This window comes from Cyanistes caeruleus, chromosome 2, assembly GCF_971803275.1.
Source record: "Cyanistes caeruleus chromosome 2, bCyaCae1.hap1.1, whole genome shotgun sequence".
Classification (NCBI taxonomy): domain Eukaryota; kingdom Metazoa; phylum Chordata; class Aves; order Passeriformes; family Paridae; genus Cyanistes; species Cyanistes caeruleus.
In genome coordinates, this window is record NC_141702.1 from 78,777,732 (window position 1) to 78,790,836 (window position 13,105).

Below are 13,105 nucleotides of genomic sequence, written 5' to 3' on the forward strand. Positions count from 1 at the left end.
CATGAAGGGTAGAAATCTATGACAGCAAGATAATGTTGCCAAAAATAACTCTAGTTTGCAAAGTTGATGACAACAAAACCAAGGGAAGTATTAAATTATGAACCATCAACTGATTTTTTTAAAGTAAAACTCTTTGAAGGCAATGTTTCCATGTAATTGGAGGTCAAGCAAAAGTTTGACATTTGCAAAGACTTCAAGATTTGTTTATGTTTACATATTTAACAAAAAGCCCAGTAACAAACCTAGTGTGTCTCTCCAATGCTTCCCATTCTTGTTAAAGTACTGTTGAAAGATGCAAGGGACAGTAATTTTAATTCAAAACAATGCTTTATTCTGTCCCGTAGAAAGGGACCATTTATCCTTGCATACTCAAGATCCTAAGGCAAATTCATGTGATACTCATTTGTAATCCATCTGTCCTCCTGCTTTGCCCACAGCTTGTTTTTTATCACCATGAAGATTTCAGCAAATAACATAAATTACTTGCCTAAGCAGATTTCTTTATCTACCTTAACTACCTTACCAAACCTTCTCAAGGCTTTCTAGAGACTTACATTCTGAAAACACAAATTTACCCCAACTCATTGCCCACTCAGAAGGGTGGCAACTACTGTTTGATGAATGAGCATTCCACAACCTGTTTTTGTGATTACACTTGTAAAAATACAGCAAAATTTACCTGTAAAGAACTGTAAACTTTCCTTGTTTACTGTGACCAATTTTTTTTTACCATGTGCTATCATTGTCTTCTAATACCTAATGAAACTTATCAGGTGGCCAAGGGCAATCAGAACAATTCCTGAAACCTCTCCAGTAATTTTCAGTGCTGGCTCTGACACAGTAATCATGCTCATGCACTTTACACTGAAAATCAATATCAAAAAAGACCTGCAATGTTGATGCTATACATAAAACTAGTAATTTCCATCAGACAGCATCAAGAAGTTGAGAATCATTTTCAACACAAAGCACTGGGAAGTCACTTGCTTTTCAAGGCTATGCTAATGGCAACCATACTGGTTTAAGTGTCTCCACTCATTTTGCAGAAGTACAGAAGGAAAAATGACAGCTGTCATTTTTACACCTTTCTCTTCCTCTGGTTACATCTGCTATTTTACTGGGATTTACTGATACCAATATCCAAACACCAAGTAGTCCATCCTCGAGCCTATTTTACTATCACCTAGAAATCTTAAAGATTTTAAGAGTACTAGAATGAAACACATAATTCCAAACACATATCAGAGGCAATTCAATTAATGAACATACGTTTGCCTACAACATCAAAATGCTGTACAGATAAACAGCAGACATAGCTTTGAAATGCCTATATTCCTTTTGCAGGGAAACCATGCTCTTCTATTTGACAGATAAGAATACAAAGTTCACCTGCAGCAAAAATTAATACACTTCCTAACATTGTATTTGAGCAGTTTTAATCCAGAAATATATTGGAAATACCTGCTACTTGAAGCCTTTCATATTGAGACTGCCCTTTGCACCCTCAAAACTTGAAATAACTATTCTTAGCTACTCTGATATTCTGAGAGTTTAAGATACGTCACTACGTAATATAGAACATTTTCTGGGAAGCCTCAAGAATGGGCCTTTTTCATCCAGAATCAAACATTTTTTTCCAGAACAATTTCCATAAATTGTGAGGACTTTTATGGGAGAGGGGTAAGTGTTACTCACCAGTTATCCTCTTTATTGCAGTCTTCCTCTTCCTCCAGCCTACAACAGAGTCCTTATACTAAGAGTTACGGCTCCCACCTACCAGGAAGCAAAAGAATTGTCAATCACCAGGGAAGTACCAGCCTGCACACTTCTATCTCAGACACATCTCCATATTATGGATACCTAAACTGCATGTGAAAATCCAGAAAAAAACTCATCACTAACCCATAATGAAGAAGAAAAAAGGGAAAGTAATTGCTTGATGCATTAGGAGGCTAGAGAGAAGCACTGGCTTGTTGCTACCTCTTTCTCCCCTGCCACATATTTCTTACATAGGAATCTCTGCTGAAGAAATTAGAGAGAAAAGAAAGATTGCTATAAAGTTACCAGAGGCCAAATGCACACTTGAGGCATGCATTCAAACCTTGCAATCTAAACACTAGGGGACCTGTTGAAGCTTAATGGGGTGTAGCAAGTTACACAGGAATAGAACTTATTTCTATTATGGACACTTACTGGTTTTGCTGTGGCAAGACCATGTGCTATTAGGCAACAAAACTCCAACTGTCTGCAGTGTTTTGCTGCATTGGCTACTGTCCTTTGAAGACAGAGGATATGAAAGGACTTATGCTTCTCTACTAATGCAACCTGCAGAGAATGATCACATAAAGATTATATGCATCACTCCTATACTAAACTATTCTGGCTGTACGTGTGTATCAGTAAATTCCTCGATTGCATTGTGTACACACAGCTTTTTAAAAAGGGCCTAGACAAGTATGTTATACTTACCTGTTCCTTTTGTTGGAATTTATGAAAGTATCTGCAAAATTGATCTAATCTTTGTACAGAGGGGGGAAATTATCAATTCTCAGAAGTCTTTGAAGAGGAGGAATACAAAATGTATTGACTAGTGCAAAACACTGTTTTTAGGAACTGTGTGAGCTAATTTAAGATAATTTACCTGTCTAAAATGAGGACACATGACAAAGTTGTCATAAGATTTCATGCTTCTAACATGCTTTTTACAAGAATTACAACTGTTTTATCAAAAAAGGAGGCTTTTATTTTAAAGTAAAAGTGACAGGCATCTCAGCTGTCAAAGTTATTGGCATCATCACATTTGAAACTCAATCTTTATGGAACTTAGAGGTATAAAAAGCTTAGCTACAGACAAAAGGTTGACGTGATGATGCATAAGATGATGAGAAAAAACAAGAATGAGATCATCTTTCTATTTGAGGTTCATCTTCCCTTGATGTTAACTTTCTTTACAAGAAACTTTCACTAAATAAAGGTTTTGAAATTCCATCTTTTAGGAGGTGAGAATCAAAATTAACCCACTGATTCCACAAATTATATAAGGTTTTCAAGGACAGTCACATTTTACTACCACTTACAGAAAACACTCTATAACTCAAAAGCCTCAAAAAATACTTCTTCCATTTTAGTTCTGTCCATCATATTACGTGTAGTTGTAAGCATCCAAGAACTACAGCTACCAAGGGAAGAGGGGTGGAATGAGAAACAATAGTAAATGAGAAAAGTTGTCATTATTTGATAAAATAAATTAAACCACAGTAAACATCCTGTGTATCAAATAAAGACAACACATGAATGATGTTACATCTGTTAGAATTACTGACTTGAGATACCTGTCAAGCTCACTTCACTTAAGGTAAGCATGGCTCAAACAACACCCCAGCACCAAGGTGAAAAAGTCAAAGGAATGGAGTCTCTTCCTTTCAGACTGCCAAGGAGTATTTCTGGAGGGATACTCACAGGGATAGCTCAAAATGTTAGCTGGAGTAGGAGGCCCATGGGAATCTCATGTGGTTCAATAAGGGCAAGTGCAAGCTGCTGCACCTGGGTTGGGGCAGCCCTGGTATCGACACAGGCTGGGAATGAAGAGATGGAGAGCAGCCCTGGGTAGAAGGATCTGGAGGTGCTGGTGGATGAGAGGCTGGAGATGAGCCAGCCACGGGCGCTCCCAGCCCAGAGAGCCAAACGTGTCCCGGGCTGCATCCAAAGCACTGTGGGCAGCAGGGCCAAGGAAAGGATTCTGCTGCTCTGCTCTGCTGAGATCCCACCTGGAACACTGCATCCAGCTCTGGGGTCTACAGCACAGGAAGGACATGGACCTATTGGAGCAAGACCAGAGGAGGGACACAAAGATGGTTAGAGGGATGGACTACCTATACTAAAGGAAAGGCTGTAAGAATTTGGTTTGGTGAGAATTTCAGTCTGGAAAAAAGAAGGCTTTGGGGTGACCGAAGTGCAGCCTACCTGAACGGTGTCTACAAGAAACATCGTAGAGAGGAACAAATTAGAAGAGAATGTTGTGACAGGACAAGGAGGAATGGCTTTAAATTGAGAGTAAGTTTAGATTAGATATTAGAAAGAAACTCTTTACAGTAAGAGTGGTGAGGCATTTGAACAGGTTGCCCAGGCAGGTTGTGGATGTACCATCCCTGGAAGTGTTCAGCACTAGGCTGGATGGTGGAAGGTGTTCCTGCTTAGAGGAGGGGGTTGAAATTGATCTTTAAGGTCCTTTCCAAGCCAAACCATTTGGTGAATCTCTGATTCTATGAAAAGGTTATAGTTTAATTTCTCCAGAAAAAGAGGTGGATATTTACATTTGGGCCTCTATTTTTCAGACAGTGCTTAAAAAAAACACTCAGTCAAATTTATGGTAAAATCTTTACCAGCAAAATACAAGCAGAAAAACCATGGCAAAGGAAAGTAAAGAGTTATATTAAATGGGGACAAAACAAGCATTAAGCTTGAATAAGCACAAAAGGAACATAGAAATGTGCCCAATCTTCCTGCCATTCAAACACACACAACACCCCTATGAAAATGAAGAACCTTTGCATATGAAATTAGGATAACTGAATTCAGGATAACTGAAGAGGAGCTAAAGACTCCCAGTTTGAAGTCAGAAGCTGAATACCTCCAAAACATTAAAGCTTGGTAAAACGTATCTCTTTAGGCATGAAGACCAGCAGTACCCCAGGGCACAGAAGATTTAACCCACACTATGCGATCAAAAATCTTGACCCAATAGGTACTCTACAAAGAAGTGCTCAAATCACCTTCAAACACTTAACCAAGGTTTCTAACATTGCTTTAAGTGCTACTCCCACTCACCCACTGCCCATCAATATAAAATTAATTACAATGACAGAAGGAACATTTCTTCACACCAATCCATTGACCTAAAAAAACCAAGCTTGGTGGGCAATACTGCAGTTCTTCACCCTGACAGGCTGGACCTTGCCACTACTCAGTATCTATCTTATCAAATGCTCTCTGAACACATTTGTTAACCACCAGGCTGCCAAAAGCCCTTCAACAGCTATTTAACACTACAATGACTTTACAGAAAGGGAGTATCACTTCTGTTAGTTGTCATGTTTCTGTCAAAATCAAAAGCAAAGAGAGCCCTTAAATTCCAAATCCATAGCTGACCTTTCTGCCCCAGAGAATTAATACTCTTCACTTTGATCAGTTGTATCTTCTGTACTTTTCCCTGTCAGTGATTTATCATCCACTAAGACAATTTTGCTGAAGAGTGACACTTCCATTCGCAGTGACAGGCGTTCTTCTCAACCACTCTCAAAGCAACTCAAGCACCTTGCAGCCTTCTCAAGACTCTTACCCTCCCTCACCTAGCTACAGAGCTAGGCTTTTATTTAATTATTGCCTTCTTCAGCTTCTCCATTTTCCTCTTCCCAAAACTGCTCATAACTTACACACACCCTGTTATCTTCCTCAGTTATGTTACTGACACTTCTTTTGTTACTTCCATTCCTAGACCTTCCTGTGCACCATACCAGCTACCATCACACCTCTGCCTTTCTTCTCTCATACTCACTTCTTTGATACTGTGTGACTTAGGTCACACAGACCTTAAGCTGACAACTTTATCATCTCTTTAATTTCTCTCTTCTGTTTTTATATCTAAATCATCCAATTCTTGGTCACACCACTGCCTGTTTTCCTTTAGTTCCCATCAATAGGCATCACTGCATTTCTTACTTTATCCCGTTTCAGTTTCCAGTTCCTTTGCAGGTTAACAAAAACACTGACGCTTGTCTGGCATCACTTCACATCTTGAAGAAAGGCATTTCAGGACAAAAGCAGTTTGTAAGAGAGCTTTTGTGAAGTAGCATCTGTCTCTCAATATTCAAATACATGGCTTTAAGTTTCCTGTCCCTTGAATTCTTCTGTCTCATAGATAAAATTAGAGTGATGGGAGGCCCTTAGATCCTTAAGCTCAAAAATACTACCTGGATACATGGCACTTACTTCAGTCGTTACTGGAGTTAACAGATGTTTCTATGAATGTTTAATAAAAAAATTGTCACAGAAAGCCTGTTTGCTTCTCAAGGTTCACTATTAACTACATCAGTAATTATAATATGGAAAAGCTTTACCAGGAATGAGAGCACCAGAAAAGCAAAATGCTATTGTGAGAGTATACAACAGCTGTACAGCAGAGAGGACAGCTAGTATTTCAGAAAGCATTTTTGCTTTTGTTAACACAAGTGAAGTTTTTAAGATAATCAGGCAAAGATTTGCTTAAAACACAGTCTCTTAAGCCATTAAGATATATGTTTGAAACAATGAAGGGGAACAAGGATTCCAGCCTATACTGATGGGAAACCTGCTACATGCAGCCCCCCCCAAAAAAGGAAAGAAAAAATGAAAGTGCACAAAAGTTCTAGGTCTCACTGGGATAAAATCATTAGAGGTCTAAGCATAACTTCAATACAATTTTTCAGTTAATGACATAAACATCTAGCACCTGAATCTGCTCAGAACTATGCATCTGAAGGTGTCTAGAGATAACAGAATTAACTAATGGAAAAGAGTATTTGGAACTTTGGGGCTGGTAGGGGTAAGAAGGGTAGGGAGGATCAATTCAGAGCAAACAAAACCCAAAGCATCTGAAAATGCCTGTGTCAATTTTTCCAGGAAATTATCACAATGAAAGTTTCTCTAAAAGAAAATACAAAAATCTATTTTATTACTGAAGGGCTGTCTTGGGCTTATGAAACGAAACAAAAGTTTAATGTAGAGCAGCACCAATGTATAAAGCAAACACAATGAGAACAGAAATTAAGGATGCATAATGATGGTCAAATTTTAAATTTCCACTTCCAGTGATCTCAAGAATACAAATTATGCTATGTAAACCATGTTAATATTACCTTGTCTTAAAACATTAGCACTTATCAGCTAATTGGTGACAAGAAATGACAGGGTGCTCACTCTATCCCAAATGCAAATTCCAACTATATCTAGGAACTTGAGTTTGCACTTGCAGTAGGCTAAGCATGTGGGCAAGAGCAGTTACAATTAAATCAGCTGACATTCACCTATTATCAGATCGTGTATCTCTCATATCTTAGAGAGACAAAGTAAATCTGATTATAGAAGGATTCAAAATGGTTTGAGTATAACAAACACTTAACACAGTTAGCAAATAAGTAGCAAGACTTAAGTGCAGATCTAAGACTCTTTCATACATACTCCCATGGATACTGCAGGAAGCAATTCCCCCCTCCACAAAAAAAAGTACTGCTTTAATTATGTGGATAAGTAGAGATGCTGCTGAGAAATATTCTTCCTGTGAAAGGAACAGGAGAATATACTTTAAGGAAGAAAGCCAGTCAAGACAGGTAGCAGGTTAGAGAAAGTAACTTCATGTATTGTCTGAAACAAATGGATAACTCTAGATCCAAGATGAGAGAAGAAATGTATTAAAGACAGAATGATTAACTTGGCATCATTCAACTTGAAAAGCAAACATATATTTCATCGAAACAGAAGTCCTATTACAGGACTGCTAAAATTAAAAGACCATAGACAATTTTTTCCAGTTCATTTAGTACACTTACCAGCATTTGCTGTATAGACAATTTCATTGATGAGTCAGTTGTACTTCCTCTCTAAAGTGCTTTGAAGGGAGCTCAAGTGCATCCTCTTCCTCAATCTTTGAAGTGTTTACCTGTACCACCAGCTTTGAAAGTAAAAGGCAACAGGCAGGCAATGCACAGACAGGAATGAGGCTGAGAACAATAGTATATTACTCCAAAAATCTTTTAGTGTTGCTCTCCAAATCTTAAAGGGACAGACAGTCCTTTTATTTTTTTAACCTTTTTAAGTGAGACTTTAGATAATATTTAAAAGATACTTTTTAAAATTCACATTTTAGAATTCAGTCAGCAATATAACAGTTAACAAGAATATAAGAACAGATAATCTGAAATCATATACAATATATACACAAATACATAAATCCAATACATTTCTTTTCAGTGAATAAAATCATAGGTGTTTTATAACAGAAAACAATTAGAAAACTCCCAGTATTAAATAAAACAGCATCAATAGTGGGAACTGAGAACTAATGGGAGCATATTGTAATAGGAATGTTATGAATGTGGAATTACAAAAATAATTACGTCTGTATAAACATGTCAGAGTAAGAAGAATTCCAACAGTTGTGGAAATACTACAGGTGAAGACTACAACTGGCAAAAGTTTGTCCACAAAGTGGGGAGGAAGGGATGAGGGAAACCACCAAAGAGAGAAAAATTGAGATTTATTTAATATTCACATTAAATATTTTATATTCCAAAAGTCATTAGAAAAGCTAAAAGACTCTGCGGTCTGTCACAATTATTCATAAAGTTATTTCCAAAATAAAAAAATAAATAAATTTTAAGGAAGAAATGCTTCACACAAGAATTAAAAATAGCTAGTAAGGAGTCAATATTGAGTGCCTGCATTTATGTTTCTCCTCTTCATGTTAAAAGGACAAGCATGCTGTGGAAGCATGAGAATGAGGTTGTGTCTGAGCTGAAGGCTGAAACTAAAGAAACTTCCACCACACTTGAATGTTAGGAAGCTCTCCAAGCACTTGGTATTTGTTTTATGTCTCCTGACCTAGGAAAAGTAACTTGCTTCTTATATAGCTTGGAACTTTAAGAAAAAAAAAGAAGCTGACTTTTTTTTTAAATCAAATCCGGCACACAGGCAAGCTGCATAATACTAGAGAATCTAAACATGAGTATTCGAGAGCAAAAGACTGAAAATTAATGCAGTTTAGATTCCATCTCTTCCCAATAGGGAAAACACTGAAAAGAAAAGATAGTGGTTATTGCTTCTCCTACTTTGTCCAACTATTGGGGTTTGTTTTTCCATTTTGGGATGTTTCAGGATCTTTTTTATTGTTTGGGTTTCTTCTTAGTAAAATATAATTTTTTTTTATTTTCATTACTAACATCTAAAAACATACTAAAGATTTTTTTTTCCCTTGACCATGGAAGTATTATACAGTGATAAAAACTTATCCTGTACTTCCACATGCAATTATCAAGGAGTTAGCATGATATTTTTAATTTTAGCAAAATATTGAAGTGGGAACATTTCATAGTTTCTGGGGAATACAGCACAGAACGAAGGAGATGCCTTGCCTAGAAGAGAAAGGATTTTACTATCAGGAGCAATGAAGTTCTCCCTAAAATATTAATCCTAGAGGTAAATAAAGTGAAATGTAAGAATACAAAGTTCCCTCAACTAGCTGAGAAAAAGTCAACACAAATGTTAGCAAGTGAAAAGGAAAGTGACTACAGTTAGAAATCTGTAAGAGCAAAATGAATGACAAAAGTAGGAGTCAGTTACCATCATGTTTGTTGACTTAACAAGAAGTTCCCATGTCAAGCTACCTACAATGTAACAGGGATTACAATTCATATTTGCAGCATCAGAAGCTTCAGCAGTAAAACTACAGTGCCCTAGTACTATAATTTCAGTGAACTCTCACTCATGATTCAGCACCTGTTTTCCAAGCAAAAAAGATGGAAATATGGCAAGATGGATTCAGTATCCTCTACAGAGATGCCTCAAATGGACCAGAAACTGAAAATCTCTTATTATTGGCTAGAAAGCGAGTCAGGAACCATTTTTAACATTTATCACTCTTCCCCAGTTTTTAAATTCTTGTTCCATTACTATTTTCTTAATGCTCTTCCCTCTGTTTAGCTGCCAGTTCAAGTTCTGTAGATTAAGAATCAAAAACTGAAATGTATTTGAATTCCTATGTGGTCAAGACCTGCAGTGGGGGCAGGTGAGTTGACTCAGACAATGGTCATCGCTACTTCCACAATGCTCACTGTGGAACGGTAAAAATTGTAAATATCTAGATATTCTCTTATGCCACAGACAGTGGAAGTCTCAATCATGTCATTATTTTTGGACATTAAAAACCCCAATCCACTGATGAAATGCTAAACAAGAGAGAGAAAGCTATATGGCCCGATAGATACTTAATGTTTTCCACAGATCAAACATCTGCACACTTAACATTCCTTTTGCCAAGTCTTAAAGGGGCAGTGAAGGCAATGACCATCTACTGCACTTGGAAAGAAGGTAATTCTACCATAATCTCCTGGAAAGAAGGTCAGCACCTTCACACACACACAAGAAGAGTGCCTGAAAACATTTGGAAGGCATGGCTCTTGCTCAGCTCACTTGTTCCTGCACAGTTCTTCGGATCAGCTGCAGCCCCACTGCAGCCCCAGTGAGATGAACGAGAGCATCCTTCGGTAGCTTCTGCAGATGCTTGGTCAGAAACTGCAGTCTGTAACTTGTCTCCCACCCTGTCCAAACAGGACCACACAAGGAAGAGACACAGAACTACTCTTGAGCACTCTGTGATCCCCTTGGATCCAGCAGAATTTTGTCAGATTCAAGAAGTCACACTGAGAAACATGAGAGCTATGCTTGGAGCTATGGTAATTTGGCATGTGCAGCATTAGTAATAAAGGACTAAATACACAGCACTAACTCTTAAAATTGCCTCTTCAAAACACTAACTGGAAGTGATGCTGGGTTTGATGGGGTGGTTTTATTCCAAAGAAAATTCCCTTTTAAGGGACTTACCTTTTCCAGTGCCAACGAATCCACAGGCTCAAGGCTGATGGAAGCCAGGGACTGCAGAGCTGATAGACTTAATCCACCTGCTAAAAAGGATCATGCTGGAGCTGGTAAGAGCCACTGGCTGCACAGTCCAAATCTAATTCACTTAACACAGTGTGACATCTCTAGAGAACCTTACTGCCTAGCTCCTTGGCCAGGCAGAGCCACAGAAGCCCTCTGAAACCAACAGCCCAAGGTCACTGAGGTCCCTAAGTGGCACAAGACACACCAGACCAAATCATCACTCCCCAGACACACCCTCGTAAATAAACAGAAAAAGAATATCCCACATCAAGCTACACTGGAGAATTGAAACATTTACATCCCAGTTAGCGATTACATCTACCGTGAAATGAAAAAAGAACTGCAAGGATGAAATTAAATTTCTTCACGCAGAAGTCAGCAGAAAATTCATTCGAACCACAGCCACAATCTGGACATTCAAACAAGCATTGTCAGTCTTCTCTGCATCTTGTTTCAGGAAGGCTAAAAGGATCATCATTATCATCTCAGGAATTTCTAAATGAAGCTCATTGCACTCATACAGCCTCAGTACAACCCTATACACAAGGACAAAACTGTTTTAAAGCCAAGCCTCTTTGTGAGTGTCACCCAATCTCACCGGCAGATATCGCACAGTGTTTCACATATTTCAAAACAAGGTCTAACATAACCCAAAGCTGATGAGTTACACAAGATATTTTCTGTCACGGATTTCCAGTTCTCTCTCTAAACAAAAACCATCAAGACCCCATGCAAGACCTCTACCAGAAAGGCGAATGCATCTTCAGTATTAGTCATTGTCTCATCAACAGGACAGAAATATATCATTATCTCTAATAGTGCTGTTCTTAATGCACACTCCACAGCTATCTTTGCACTTGTAGTATTTTCAGTGTCCCCACATGCCTGCTGTATTTCCTTTCAGTAACCCCATTCCCCAACACTGAACTCTTCAGCATCTCAGGTCTGCCAAAGCTGCTTAAGGAGTTCATTTTCTCTCTACCTCACTGCAATAGTTTCATCAGGAAACCATTTCCAGAGAACAAAATTGGGATGTTACAACCTGACATCACTGCTCATCTGCTCAGTACAAACTCGCTTTCATCATCAGTTTAGTATGCTAGGTTTATACTGTCTCAAATGACAGTAGCAGGATTCATCAGGCATTACACAGATCTTGTGTGTTGGAGCTCTCAAGTTGCAACGATCCAAGCATCAGCTGTTTTCAACACGTCACAGGAAAACACAGAGTCAACACATTTCCTTTCTAAGGGGAAGATAGCTTTCTACATACAGTTTTTAAAATTCAACTTAAAAGTAGGAAAAACAAAACATAATGTAATTTATAACAACCAAACTCAAACTTTGAGGAAATACCATCTTTTCTGCTGTATGATGTAGGAAAACATCATATTTGAGCATAACTTTGAATTGAAGGCATATTATGCATAAATACCCCTGGCTGTTACACCACAAAACAAAGCCTGTTGAATGATCTCTATGGTATTGGATTGTAGGTAGAAATTATATAGAGCTGATGACATGAACAGGATACAAAAGAGAAACTATATGCATAATTCTGAACACCAAGATGCTTCAGGCATTTCTGTCAGCATAGTGCATTTTTTAAAAAATACATCTAAATTAAAAACTGATGAGTTTTTGGTATTTGGGGTTGTTATTTCAATTTACCTTTCTATGACAAAGAGACTGAGAGCCAAAGTAGCACCTTCCTGAAAAACTACTTTTTTTTTTTTTTACTTTTTCTTTCCTTTTTTTTTTTACCCTTTCTTTCCTAGAATGTCCTTCAAGACTTCTGTACACATTTCAAGAAGACACTTCAAACAAACACTGGCAGTTTTAAAAGGAACTGTAATGACAAACAAGCTTCAGAAATGTGCACCAGCTTTTCATAAAAGGCCATGCTGCCTGCACCTGACAGCTGAAAATATCCTCCTTTAAAAAATGAAAAAAAAACCCCCACCCAAACCCACTTTGCCTGGATTAGAACGAGAGTTACATCTAGCACCACCAAGAGCACAAGTTCACAAACATCCCTATCACATCCCCTAAGTGGTACTGCAGATCTGGACACTGGCTGCAACAGCACTTGCATTTCTTATTCAGCTGTTCAGAGCAGCTTCACAGAGGAGGAATGAGGTATTCACGAGGTGTGGGCATGCCCAGGAAGATCATCAGAAGCAAGGAATGATTTGATGCAGGGGAGCTAGAGAAGAGATAGAAGTAAGCACAGCAGATGTACTAAAAAGGTAAAGAAGACTGTGCACAGCTGACTGGAGCACTGAAAGAAAACGGAGGTGGGAAAAAGCCATTTGCATGCAAACTTCTATTTGAACTTACTGGGAAATAACAGACTTGTACATCTCCTCCAAGACAGTACATTCAAAAGGTGATTCTCATTCATGTGATTATT

General features: G+C 38.1%; 1 protein-coding gene across 4 annotated transcripts in view; it reads right to left on the reverse strand.

The window, feature by feature from the left end:
* Positions 1-13,105, reverse strand: part of CRIM1 (cysteine rich transmembrane BMP regulator 1) — a 174,623-nt gene that overhangs the window by 133,525 nt on the left and 27,993 nt on the right. The window contains exons 1-2 of one of the 4 annotated variants that reach the window (XM_086878124.1): positions 7,584-8,847; positions 1,696-1,773 (exon numbers count right to left, since the gene is read on the reverse strand). The exons of the other annotated variants lie outside the window; for them this stretch is intronic. The gene's annotated coding sequence lies outside the window, so the exon portion shown is untranslated. Of the gene's footprint in view, positions 1-1,695; positions 1,774-7,583; positions 8,848-13,105 lie in introns of those variants that run through there. 4 annotated transcript variants of the gene reach the window in all.